Below are 15,162 nucleotides of genomic sequence, written 5' to 3'. Positions count from 1 at the left end.
TCCTTAAGTGGAGATCCTATGAGTTTGTGTATAGATCTATACTGGATTGACTATCTTACACCTTGCTGCTCGCTACAGTGGGACTTGCAAGTCTACGGGTGCCAAACGTCATTTCTTACGACGTCTCACATCGTCGTTTTTCTATAGAGTCGGTAGCAGGATACAGGCCGATCACATGGTACTTTAAATAACAATTGGTTTAAAGTAATTAGTACAGCAGTAGTTACTTAATACAACACTACAGTACTATTTCATTTTCCCTTTACATTTACTTTGTGATATTTACACAATAAACAATAATGTAAAAACTATATTTTTGGTTAATGATAGTCAGATTTGGGAAAATACACACTCTTACAAGAGACACACATACAGATACTAGATGCCTTGGTAGAAGGCTACTTTTAGTAGGAAACATAGGGTTTTCTAGGAGAGTTCAAACAATTACAAACTTTTACAAAACTTATACATTACAGACTTACAAACACCTTCATACAAATACAGACAGTAATATACTTATGAACTCACCAGCTTTAAAGCTGATAAACTCTTTCAAAATAACTTGTATTCTCAGATCGCCAGTAGATAGGTACCGGAGCCAGGTTTTTGAGAAGATGGAGCTCGTTCAAGACTCATCTTTTATTTTGATGTATGTTTTTGGTGTCTATAAAACTTGACAGAACACACCTGTATTAAATTATATTATTAATGCAATGGATGATGTTGTTGCTTGTTTACTACTTTGCATTGTTGTGATATTGTACATGACGTCTTCCACCCCTGAACGTTTCCGCCGTTCTGGTTTTGGGGTGTGACAGATTGGTATCAGAGCATTGTTTATAGTGAATCAAGTGTATCAACCCATAAAAGATATACGAACTATAAACACATCGGGATTAAAATACTCTGATAAAGAGTTTATACTTTTAATTAATAAAATATTTAACCAAGTATACATACCTGCATTCATACTAAAATCAGTGTCACTAGGACAGAACAAAAGTATTATGATTGTTGGGTAGCACAAGTAGACTTAGAGACATATGGGCAACCCTGGGAAGAAGTAGCCTGATCAACTACATTATCCGAGGAGTGATTAGCATGTGCCTAAGTTTGGTTGTGAGGTTGCAACAAGTCTAAAAACTTACCAACACTACTACAACGAGAACAGTAGAACAGAACGTAAACTTAAAATACTATAGGAGTATTTTGTGTTGCTATTAATTACCTATCTGAGAACTAAAGGTCTTTATTAAGTATGTCAATAGTTGCGGAGTGGATACGCTAAGGTTATATGTGTCTAGGATATCATAGGCTTAGAATCTGTGATCTTTGCTTTACTTCCTGTTCCTTGTTTGGTTGTGGGCTTAGAGTTAGGGTCGCTTATTCGAAGGTCTATCCTGTCTTGGTTACATATGACTGGTATGCACTACGCGAATGTTGAAGTAACTGATAAAGATCATCTTACAATTATCTAATTAGTTCGTCTATTTAGTTACTTCTTTATCCCTTTTCTCGCGTAGATTTCATGGCTGGATTCCATATCCCCGGAGACCCATACTACCCCAACAACGGCAATGCAGGATAGCTGGGAGAAGAGCCAGAAGATGATCACCCAATCCCTTTGGATGATCACGAAGCTGAAGGCTTTTCTAATGGTTCTGACTCAGAGCCTGAAGTCAAAAACCTACCCCCAGCTGCTCAAGAGCCAAACCTGAATCCTCGTCCAGCATTTCAAGGACCCACACCTCTGTGGGCCACAAACTTGAACAGATGGAGTCAGGAACAGGGTCAACCTATACCCTACAATGGAGACAGAAGCTTCTACAACCTCACCGAGGGAGGTTCAGCTGACAGGGTCCTACCCATAAATGTCTGTAGGGTTGCTCGGTACACTGAGCAAGGTCGAGCAGCTATCGACCGATTCGTGGAGATTGACGCCAACTCTGGCGTTAACACACTCCGCATTCGCCAACTAGAGTCTGCTCATGAAAGGACTCAGGTCCGCAATGCAGTTCTACAGAGGGAACTTGCTGAAACCCAAGCTGAAGTCAGGGAACTTCGAGCTCAGCAAGCAAGATCAGATAGGCGCGTGAGAGACATAGAACGCCTTCTGTCAGATTCAAGAAATCACTCTAGTAGTTCTCGCCGCCGATAGAGTCTCATCGACTTCTCTTTTGGATGTAACCTAGTTAGTGTAAAAACTCTAGTCTAATTTCCTATCTTTATAAATCTTAGACCCGTTAGGTCTTGATTAGGTAGTAGTCTGTCAAAATTTTCCATCTTGGTTGATGTAAGACCTACTTCTAGGTCATTTTTCCCGAACTCATTACATCTGTAATTCCAGTATTATTGACAAATATCTAATCTCATGGAAATTATATCCAAATGCTTTCGTTTACAATCAATCGTGTTATTCTTTTGTGCTGTTGGACTATGGAGAGTTAGTCCATGAGTCATTCTTATCAACTTCCCTTTTAAATTCTTATCAATATCTTCGTCTTTGTAAACTTATAGTTGAAAGATGCCTCCACGTCGATCAGCAAGACGCGATCATCCCGCACCAACACCACCTGCTCCTCAATTCGACACGGCAGCCCTGAATGCTGATGTAGCTGCAGTTGTGGCTACAGCCATGGCTCAATATCATTCTTCGGGTTCCACTGGGGAAGGAACTCCTGTCCTATCTACTCATCGTGAAATCCCTGTGCGCTTGAGAGAGTTCTCCCACAAGGACTTCACAAACTACAAGCCCAAGTCCTTTAGAGGGACTGGCGGAGTCATTGCCCTTTCGCAATGGTTCGAGAAAATCGAATCGGTTTTCAAAATCTGCTCCTGTCCAGAGGGGAGCAAGGTCAAGTTCGATGCTTGCACCTTTGAAGACAAAGCCCTGACATGGTGGAATAGCCATGTCAAGTCACTATCCCTAATAGTGGCAAATGCTATGGGCTGGGAAGCCCTGAGAGAACTAATGGTTGAAGAGTACTGCCCGAGGGGCGAAATCCAAAAACTGGAGGAAGAACTGTGGAGCCTAACCATGAAGGGCTCCAACATAGTCTCCTACACCGCCAGGTTCTGTGAACCGGTGGCCCTCTGTCCCAACATGGTTCATACAGAGGGGAAGAAGCTTGAAAGATACATATGGGAGCTGGTGCCTCCATTCTAGGGAAATGTTTTGGCTTCAAACCCCACTACATTTGATAGTGCCAAGCGATTGGCACAACGACTCATAGACCATGGGGTTCGTACCCCGGCCGCAACAACAACCCTGGCCATCTTAGAACCCGCCAGAACCGCTGATTCCAAGCGGAAGTTTTGGGATGACAAGAGAAAGACAAAGGCTGCCAAAAAGCAGCAGGTCGTGGCAGTTCATGCTGCGATAGCACCTACCGCTGCTGCTCCGGTAAAGCAGTACGCTGGAAGTTTGCCTAAGTGCAACAAATGCAACTTCCACCACGTAGGAGCCTGCCGGGAAATGCAGCGTTTGAACTGCAACTAGAAGGGGCACACTGCTCATTTCTGCAAAGCTCCGGCTAGGCCAATCAACCAAGTCCCCGACACAGGAGTGGGCCAAGCTTGCTACGGTTGTGGCGAGGTAGGCCACTACAAAAGAAACTGCCCGAAGGCAGGGAATGCCGGGGGAGTGGCAAGAGTTCTGGCCATAGGCCACGAGGAAGTAGTTGCCGACCCCACAGTGGTCACTGGTACGTTTTGTTGGATTAATGTCTATGTCCATACCTAGATTTGGTATGTACTTGACCCGACCCGGCATGGTCCATTTGGGTTGCACTTCACCGGCACAATTTATATGGATAGTCTTTTGAGAATAGTATATTTATGATTTATATTAATATATTATAAGTTCTAATATATTAATATGGAATCATATTATTTAATTAGTATTGATCAAGAATTAATTTAGAATTAATTAAGTGATCAAAAAGAACTAATTAAATAAGGACTCTTATATATATGGAATGGGCCAAGTTCATTTTGGTTGGGCTAAGCTTTCATGGATGGTCCATGGAGCTTTTAATCCATGGATCCTATGTAAATGAAAGGTCATGGGTATTAGGGTTTACATGGATGTAACCCTAATCCTCCATAATATATAAAGGGGTCCTTGGCTCACAAGATTGGAACAAGTGTGTGAAAATAAGAGTGGGCCGATTTTAGTGTGCATACATATTCTCTCAAGTTCTTCCAAGGTGTTTTGGTGATTTGTGATTCCATTTGAGGCTTCCACACTATTGGGGCTAAGCTCTTAAAGCTTGAAGACATCAAGCTTCATCAAAAGGTATGTCATCTAACTAGAACTTTGTAGTATAGGTGCTTCATAATATGCTAGTTAGGATGAAACCTTGGAATAGTTAATATTTGCATGTATAATAGAGAAAACATAGATCCAAGGTTAATAGGGTTGCATGTACACCATAGGAGTGTTAGAATGCTCAAAACCCAACAGTGGTATCAGAGCCATGGGTTGTTTTCTGTTATATTGATGCAAATGTTTTATTTTCAAAGTTGGAAAAAAAAGGAAAAAAAACAGGGCGTTTGTCAAATTTTAAGATAATTACTTGTTTTTGTGAAAAACTAATTATTTGTAAAATTTGAATCATTTGCTATATGAGTTGAATTAGGTCAAATTTAGTAAAAGATAAAATGATATGATTATTTTAATAGTTTTAAAAGTTTGATCTAAAGAGTTTTTTGAAACCTCCATAAGTTATGGATATGAAAAGGTTTTTAAAAAAAATCGATTCAAAGTTTTTTATGGAGTTACAAAACTTGGTCTTAATGTTTTAAAGAATTCCATAACTTGTTCTTAAGTTATGGAACATGAAAAGTTTCATCATAAAACAAGTATTTAACTCCATAAGTTATGGAATCCAAAAGTTTTCAAGAGTTACAAAACTTGCCCTCAAGTTTTGGAATTTGGAAAAAGTTTTTTTTATGATAAAAAAAAAGAATTGAATTCTAAAACTATTGGGTTCATAACTTAAACAATTAATTAAATGGTTTTAATTTTGAATTTAATAATTTGAATTATGATGTTTTTATTGAATAATTCAATTAACTCTTATGGACTTTATTAATAGTTAATTAAAGCGTTTAATTAAAAGAGTATTATTAATCCATAAATATATGGTTTGAGTTTAATTAAATTAAAAGTCTAGTTTAATTAATAGATTAAACCACCAAGTATTTTAAATGTCTAAAATACACCCTTATACTATTATAATATTAAAAGTTTAATATATTATATGTATAAGAGCAAGTCGTCTTACCATTAGTAGGCCTCATTCACGAAGCCGGTCTATAAGGGGGGTATAAGGTTACTGCCTATAAAATGGCAGTTTAATGGGTGTCCACTCTCACTCACCGCTTCCTTGACCGGTGGAGGGTCGTTAGCCGAACAGGTAGGACAAGGACTATAATTCTCCCTTCATTATAAGTATAATGATAAATACTAAGTAACTAAACACTTATAAATTCCCAATCTTAGTTACTTAGGAAAATGTGAATAAGGTGCTAATCCATGAAATTACACTTTGCACTTTGTTTAAGCTGTTAGTGGAGCGTGTGTGGTTAACCGGCACACTAACCTGGACTTAACAAGGTAGGCAAAGGGTAACTTAATGTTTATCATAGTATCGTTGGAGCGTGTGTGGTTAACCGGCACATCGATTGAGGGGTAAATATTAAGGGTACCAAGTATATTTGCATGGTTACTTCACACCTTGTTTTGTGATCCTCGGCATCCCAGTCACGAAACCTGAACGACACACTCGAGATTGACACATGTCGGTCTCCATTAAAAGTTTCGACGTCATTATCGGCATGGATTAGTTGAGTCTTCATCGTGCCGACATCATGTGTTACGAAAAGGCTGTACGCCTTAATCTGCCGTCTGGCGAAACTCTAGTAGTTTATGGCGACAAACCTGGCACGAACCTTCGTATCATCTCGAGCATTCAAGCTCATAAATTCTTGCGAAAGGAATGTCGCGCATTCCTTGCTCATGTGGTCGACGTGAGCAAAGAAGCGAAAGACATTCAGAACATTCCAGTACTACGCGACTTTCCCGACATCTTTCCGGAAGAACTCCCAGGATTACCTCCGCAACGTCAAGTCGAGTTTCGAATCGACTTAGTTCCAGGGGATACTCCCGTAGCCAAATCTCCCTATCGTCTAGCACCTGCAGAGATGCAAGAGCTGTTCTGTCAACTTAACGAACTGCTCAGCAAGGGCTTTATAAGACCAAGCTTCTTACCCTGGGGAGCTCCAGTCTTGTTCGTCAAGAAGAAAGACGGATCATTTCGTATGTGCATCGACTACAGGGAGCTCAACAAACTGACCATCAAAAATCGTTATCCTTTGCCTCAGATTGACGATTTATTCGATCAACTTCAAGGGGCAAACTTCTTTTCAAAAATCGACTTAAGGTCCGGATATCACCAACTACGAGTGCTAGGGGAGGATGTTCCGAAGACAGCCTTCCGAACTCGTTATGGGCACTACGAATTCGTAGTGATGCCGTTCGGATTAACAAACGCGCCTGATGTATTCATGGACTTAATGAATAGGGTGTGTCTTCCTTACTTGGATCAGTTCGTCGTCGTCTTCATCGATGACATACTTATCTACTCTCGTAGTAAGGATGAACATAGTCAACATCTGCGACAGGTCTTAGAAACATTACGCTCGGAGAAGCTCTATGCGAAGTTCTCGAAATGCGAATTTTGGATCCGACGAGTTGAATTCTTAGGGCACGTGGTTAGCGAAGAGGGAATACACGTGGACCCTTCCAAAATTAAAGCCATTGGGAGCTGGTCAGCACCGAAGACGCCTACAGAAATTTGTCAATTTCTTGGCCTCGCTGGCTACTATCGCAGGTTCATTCAGAACTTCTCCCGCGTTGCGAAACCTCTTACCACACTGACCCAGTGTGGCCTTTGACTGGGAAGAGAAGCAGGAGAGAGCGTTCCAAACGCTCAAAAGAGCCTTGTGCACCGCACCAATACTATCCCTCCCCGAAGGGATAGAAGACTTCGTTGTCTATTGCGATGCGTCAAATCAAGGACTCGGATGTGTTCTGATGCAGCGAGGTAAGGTCATCGCCTATGCCTCGAGACAGCTAAAGACACATGAGGTCAACTACACTACCCACGATCTTGAGCTAGGAGCAGTTGTGTTTGCTCTGAAGATCTGGAGACACTACCTGTACGGTACAAAGAGCACAATCTTTACAGACCACAAAAGCCTACAACACCTATTCGACCAGAAGGAGCTCAACATGAGACAACGACGGTGGGTCGAGCTACTCAGTGATTACGAATGTGAAATTCTTTATCATCCGGGTAAAGCCAACGTAGTAGCTGACACCCTAAGTCGGAAAGAATATTCTGGTCGTAGAGTCAAATCATTGACTATGACTATCCATTCACACTTGTCCACGCAAATTAAGGAGGCTCAGCTCCACGCTTTGAAACCTGAAAATGTGGCGGGTGAATCCCTGAGAGGGATGGATAAGAACTTGGAGGTTAAGGGTGGCGGAGCTTATTTTCTCATGGATCAGATCTGCACCCCGAAACTTGGTGGTTTCAGACACTTAGTCATGAACGAGGCGCACAACACCCGTTACTCCGTCCACCCAGGTTCATATAAGATGTATCTGGATCTTAAAAAGCTATACTGGTGGCCTAACATGAAAGCAGATATTGCTACCTTCGTGAGTAAATGCCTTACTTGCGCCAAGGTCAAGGTCGAATACCAGAAACCCTCCGGTCTTCTACAACAACCGGAGATACCGGAATGGAAGTGGGAGCGGATCACTATGGATTTCATAACCAAGTTGCCCAAGACAACGGGTGGACTTGATACCATATGGGTCATCGTCGATAGATTGACCAAGTCCGCACACTTCCTGCCTATCAAGGAAACAAACAAGATGGAGAAGCTTACAAGAACTTACATTAGGGAGATTGTACGACTGCATGGTGTTCCCATATCCATTATCTCGGACAGAGATAGTATATTCACTTCGAGGTTCTGGCAGTCGCTATAAAGTTCCCTAGGAACTAGGCTAGACATGAGTACAGCCTACCATCCACATACAGACGGGCAAAGTGAGAGGACTATCCAAACCTTGGAAGATATGTTGCGAGCCTGTGTGATCGACTTTGGGAAAGCATGGGATACTCATTTACCCCTTGTCGAATTTTCCTACAACAACAGTTATCACACAAGCATAGAGGCTGCTCCATTCGAGGCCCTCTATGGCCGAAAGTGCAGATCCCCTCTGTGTTGGGCTGAGGTGGGTGATACCCAGTTAGCTAAAGGACGAGTTCCTGACAACACTCTCACAGGTCCGGAGATCATTCGGGAAACGACAGAGAAGATCGTTCAGATTCGTGACGATTGAAAGCCTCTAGAGACCGACAGAAAAGCTACGGTGATAAACGAAGGAAACCATTGGAATTCCATGTGGGCGACCGTGTTTTATTGAAGGTCTCACCCTGGAAGGGCTTGATACGCTTCGGAAAGCGTGGAAAGCTAAATCCAAGGTACATAGGGCCTTTCGAGATTCTCGCAAGAATCGGCCTTGTAGCTTACAAACTTAACTTACCACGCGAACTCAGTAACGTACATTCTACTTTCCACGTCTCGAACTTGAAAAAGTGTTTGTCCGACGAGTCTCTTGTAATCCCACTCGACGAGATCGAGATCAACGAGAGCCTCAACTTCGTGGAAGAACCAGTAGAGATCATGGACCGGGAGGTCAAGCAAACGAAACAAAGCCGTATCCCGATAGTGAAGGTTCGCTGGGATGCCAAGCGAGGACCTGAATTCACTTGGGAGCGAGAGGATCAGATGAAACTAAAATATCCTCGTCTTTTTATTTAGTTATTTGTAACTACTTATTTGCTTAAACTCTAATTTCGGGACGAAATTCCTTCTAACGGGGGGATGATGTGACAACCCGAAATTTCCATTCTGTACAACCATTCAATTCAATAGGAGTCAAAACTGTTTCTGCTAATTTTCAAGCTTTTTGGAATAAGTTTGAGTATTTTAAGATTAGTACTTCAGGAGATAACATGAGAGAGGATGCCCTAGGGTTTATTGTGCAACAATAATGTCCCAAAACTCCAAGAGTTTGGAGTTTACGGCCTAAACAAAGGTGTTTACGGTCGTAAACCTTAAAAGAGGGTATAATTATGACACTTATTTTTCACATTTTCAAGATCCAAATCTCAATTGTCTCTCAAGTATCATCCAATATTTCTTCAAGATCTTCAACTTGTAAGTGTTTCTTACCCTAATAATTTTGATATATACCTTAATCTAGTGATCTAACATGATTCCATCCGTGAAATCATTCCAAAAGTGTAGATCTTCAAGTTTTAGCAAGAACACCAAGAACACCAAGAACACACACTAGTGTTCTTGGACTTTTAGCACCTTTTCAAGCTTCTACCTAGTAAGTACTTCTATCCTAGAGTATTATAGAGCTTGTTACACTTCTAAACATCAAGAAAACACCCAAGAAACCAAGGATCAAAGGTGTTTACGGTCCAAGATGTTCTTGGACCGTAAACCCCAAAAAGGATGCCAAAGTGTGCCCTAGTCCCTTCTAAGCCTTGGAAACTAGCCTAGATCCCTTCCTTGATGTGCTTAGTACTTGAAAACATCAAAAGACCATAAACCATTTGGGTTTACGGCCGTAAACCCAAAGGGAAATGGTCCAAGGACCGTAAACTCCTAAAAGGAGTGAAATGGTGCCCTAATCTCTTCCTAAGGCTTATACATGAAGTAGGAATGCTTCTTGTGATCTTTAAGGCTTCAAAACACAAGATGGTCAAAGAAACATGAGTTTACGGCCGTAAACTCAATGAGTTATGGTCACAAAACCGTAAACTCTAATAAAGGGTTCCCTTGAACCCTAAACTCAATAGCAATGTCCTACAACACTTAGAAGCAATCCTTAGGACTTATAGCACTTAAATAAGGTGTTTTACATGTCCTAGGATGTCTTAACTTTGTTAGTTAGTTGTTTAAAGACTATTTGGATACATATATGTGATATTATATGTTAAACTAGGATCATTGTGTGTGTACAAGTCTTCACTTGACATCTAGCATCCTATACATTCCGTTCATCCAAACCACTCACTACAGGTGAGTCCATACCCCTTAATTAACCTTTTAAATGTTTTTAAATGCTTTTATGGGGGGGGGGATACAAGTTGAACTATTATAGTTATTATATCAATCACATGTGATTAATAACTACCAAACAAGTGGATTTCTTACTTTTCAAACTGTGTTATCAAACTGTTTTACAAACTCTTTTACATATCAATTACTTTTATTAAACTCTTTTAACTTATATTCTGTGTATCTACATGGATATAATTATATAAGTAGGATTGAAAGGACTTAGGACTGATAGCTCACCTTACTTCATGTTCCTTGTTTGGTTGTGGACTTAGGGTATTCGGGTTATTTGTCTGAAGGTCGTTTGAATCCTAGTTATATATCATGTATATGTGTATAGATATAAAAGGTTACTTCTTTCATTCAGTTCAATGCCTTTGGGTAGCAAAGGTATAAAAACATGTTCATATACACAAACAACATTACTAGTAAACTATAATAGGTATAGTTTAGGAAGATACTATTACTAGAAACAAACATAATACATAGTGATGAGAAACAAACATAATACATAGTGATGAGAAACAAACATAATACATAGTGATGAGAAACAAAACATACAGGCTAGACAGAGAAAGAACACACAATACAGCTAGCACATACATATACATTACTTACAGTTATGTGAGCCACTTAACGGGGGCATGGCACTACCTGTCATGACCCGTTTTGTATCCAGAATCTCCTTAAGTGGAGAGTGTATGAGTTTGTGTATAGATCTATACTGGATTGACTATCCTACACCTTGCTGCTCGCTACAGTGGGACTTGCAAGTCTACGGGTGCCAAACGTCATTTCTTACGACGTCTCACATCGTCGTTTTTCTATAGAGTCGGTAGCAGGATACAGGCCGATCACATGGTACTTTAAATAACAATTGGTTTAAAGTAATTAGTACAGCAGTAGTTACTTAATACAACACTACAGTACTATTTCATTTTCCCTTTACATTTACTTTGTGATATTTACACAATAAACAATAATGTAAAAACTATATTTTTGGTTAATGATAGTCAGATTTGGGAAAATACACACTCTTACAAGAGACACACATACAGATACTAGATGCCTTGGTAGAAGGCTACTTTTAGTAGGAAACATAGGGTTTTCTAGGAGAGTTCAAACAATTACAAACTTTTACAAAACTTATACATTACAGACTTACAAACACCTTCATACAAATACAGACAGTAATATACTTATGAACTCACCAGCTTTAAAGCTGATAAACTCTTTCAAAATAACTTGTATTCTCAGATCGCCAGTAGATAGGTACCGGAGCCAGGTTTTTGAGAAGATGGAGCTCGTTCAAGACTCATCTTTTATTTTGATGTATGTTTTTGGTGTCTATAAAACTTGACAGAACACACCTGTATTAAATTATATTATTAATGCAATGGATGAGTTGTTGCTTGTTTACTACTTTGCATTGTTGTGATACTGTACATGACGTCCTCCACCCCTGAACGTTTCCGCCGTTCCGGTTTTGGGGTGTGACAGAAAATAAGTGTTCAACTCAAGAACACTTGCGAGATGCTTGAAGATTTGAAGATCTAACAACAAATATGACGATATTTGTGTAAGCAATCTATGATTTGGATGAAGGATAGTAGAATATCTAAGTGTAGGATGAATATACTTACCAAATGCGGAAGGAAAGCTTGGAGACTAGCCTTGAATCTCGAAATTTAGAGAGAGAAAGTGAGAGAGAATGAAGTTTGTTCTTTGGTGGAAAATGAGAGAAATGTGAGGAGAGAGGAGGGTTTTCCAGCTCTTGACCAAGTGTGTGGCTGAAAAATGGTGGGAAAAGTACTATGGAATGACTAGGTATGGTGGAAGGACAAGGGGTTGTACTATGAAGGTATGGGGAGGTTGCTTGTGTCCTTGTCCAAAGGATAAGTCAACACTCCACCTAAATATCTCAATAAATAGATTTTATTCTTAGACAATGATTTTCCCCAAAATATAATCAAAATATGAATATTTAGGGTGGGTTTATTATGTTAAAATACGAGTGTGAAAATCCCGCGTTAAAATAATTAAAAACGGGCTTAAAATGGAGTCGTGGTCGAAAATCGGGCAAAAAGGCGAAATTCCGAAATTGGGGCCGAAGGTCGCGAAGGCTCGGTCTTAGCAGCACTAGAACCGAAGGTAGAAGAGGAACCGAGAGTGGGGGTTCGGCTGCGCAGGGTCGCCTCTCGGACCGAATGTGAAGTTCTCTCGGACAGAAGGTGCAGTCCTCTCGGACCAAAGGTGGGAAGGGGAGAGCCGAAGGTTAGGTCTCGGTTCGAAATTGTCAGGGGACCGAAATAGACCGAGCCCTCTGTCCATTTCGGCTGAGAGGGTTTCGGTTCTCAGGAGGTTCGGTTCTCAGGAGGTTTCGCTTCCTTAAGGGACGTTCGGCTCCTTAAGCGGGTTCGGTTCCTAAGAGGTTTCGGCTCCTTAAGAGGGTTCGGCTCCTTAAGGTTGTTTTTCGCGTAGACTTCCGTTTTCGAGCGGTTTTCAACTAAATCAAGGGTCGGTATGCCCCGAGTGATTATAAGAAGTTGAGAGAGATTTCGAGAGAGATTTGGGAGAGATTTGACATACTTGGAGAGATTTGACATACTTGGACAGATTTGTGAGAGATTTCACATACTTTGAGAGATTTCTCATTCAGAGAGATATTTGGGAGAGATTTCACATACTTGGAGAGATTTGGGAGAGATTTCACAATCTTGGAGAGATTTCTCATACAGAGAGAGATTTGGGAGAGATTTGACATTCTTGGAGAGATTTCTCATATAGAGAGAGATTTGGGAGAGATTTCACATTCTTGGAGAGATTTCTCATACAAAGAAAGATTTGGGAGAGATTTGACATTCTTGGAGAGATTTCTCATACAGAGAGATATTTGGGAGAGATTTCACATTTTTGGAGAAATTTCTCATACAGAGGGAGATTTGGGAGAGATTTCACATACTTGGAGAGATTTCCCCTACATAGAGAGTTGTGGGAGAGTTAGAGTGAAAGAGATTGGGAGAGACTTCTTTTGTGACCTTTTTGAGTGTTTGGCTTCGCAACGCAAGGTTCTTACACTCTGTTATGCCTTGTTATGAATGTTATACGCTCTCGAGGGGTATGGAATAATGTTTTATCGAGTAGATTCATCACTTACCCTAATTAGGGTTTAGAATTTCCGAACACGTGAAAACTCTAAATGATACTTTATTTTAAGATTGCGAGTAGTACAATAAGAATCATGATGGAAAACCTAATATACAAGGGTTAGATGAGTTGACCGGTTTGACTTGTTGACTTTAGTTGACTTTGACTTGGCCAAAAATTGACGGTTATCATATCATCCCTCCGTTAGAAAGAATTTCGTCCCGAAATTAGTGTTTCGACTGGGACTTCAAGAATTTGGAGGAAAGATGGGCGAACTTTCGTGGTACAAGAAATTGATTATGGTGGGGAACAACCCGCCTGATGTTAAATGACGACCTTGGAATTTGTTATTGTAACTTGAGCTGAGTCGATTTAAAATGAGTTATTGTTTTGGAATGATAGTGTATTCAATGTGTGCCTTTATGCTCCCTGTTTTATCCTTGTTGTTACCATTATGAATATTTTATAATGTAGTTAGCGAGTTCCAGCATTACAAATGTTTCAACAAATTGTGACGAAATTTGCATTATAAATCCTACCAGTTCTTTTATAATCGTTTGGTGTAAAATAGTCGTATATCATTAAGATTGCAAGGGCATTCGGATGGGTGACCCCGCCTTAAGCCCACAACCAAACAAGGAACAGGAAATGAGGCGGAATCACACATTCTAAGTCCATAGAATCTTAATGATATATGACCATAATGTTTACACTAGCCATCATACATTCACTAGTAAAAACCCTGTGTTTTTATATAGATGATAAGACTTATTCGGGTTTTGCCGTGTTCTCGAGATGCTTTCAGCCTTCCTCGAATTTGCACCAAGTCATAAGTGATAACTTCTCCTCGGAGCGCTGCATAGGGTCTGCTTTAGTGTTTCTCGTTTGATTAGATCGGTAGGGAACATATGGGTTCGGTTTACACGACTAGACTTATTCGGATGATAGGGCGTTCACTTGCACTCCTGGCAGGACTCGTACCTGGTCCATCTATCATTAACTTGCGTATATAGGTCGTATGTACTTAAGGTTGGCAAGACAGTTGGATGGGTGACTCTGCCCCAAGTCCACAACCAGACAAGGAACAGGAAATAGAGCGGAAACACACATCCAATGTCCATAGAATCTTAATTATACATCATCCTCGCGTATATACTTGGTAGTGATAGACTAACCGTATTCGTCCCAAGCTTCTGTGCTTGAACTTTATCTGCTGCGTGAAGGGTCTCCTGGAAATACTTGTGGTAAGGTTTCGGAAGGTATAATACTCCTCTAGTGAGTGTTTTGGGGTTTCACGGCGAGAAATGACCCGGAGGTCCGTGCTGGATGTGTTTATGGGAGACGAAGGTTTCGATATTCGGTGGGTTAGGTGAAAGGTCCTTTCGAAGTCGTTAAATCGGGAAGATGAGGACTATACCAATCGAAATTGAATGATGACAACAGTATCTTTTTAGGTAAAACATGTGTTAAGTTGTATTCGTAGAAGTGCTCATTAGGGTGATAGAGTATCTTGTGTTTCCTTTCAGTGTGTTCCGTTTTGTTCGATGTCATTATTACTTCAGATGATTCATACCACAGCGTCTAGCACTGGTAGTGAGTGTGTTCTGACAGCTAGCAATGATACTTGATATCATGATCCCTGACAGGTCACTCTATGATCGAGCGGTATATGTAAGTCGCATGTAATTTGATATTGGTGAAATCGTCGAGTGGGTGGCTCTATCCCAACCCCACTACTAAACATGGAACATGAGTCAAGACGGAATTATTCGCTTTAAGTCTTTAGTATTTTGA

This window comes from Lactuca virosa, chromosome 3 (assembly GCF_052849685.1).
Source record: "Lactuca virosa cultivar CGN04683 chromosome 3, Lactuca_virosa_CGN04683_v6, whole genome shotgun sequence".
NCBI classification, from domain to species: Eukaryota; Viridiplantae; Streptophyta; class Magnoliopsida; order Asterales; family Asteraceae; genus Lactuca; species Lactuca virosa.
This window is presented reverse-complemented; position numbering follows the sequence as displayed.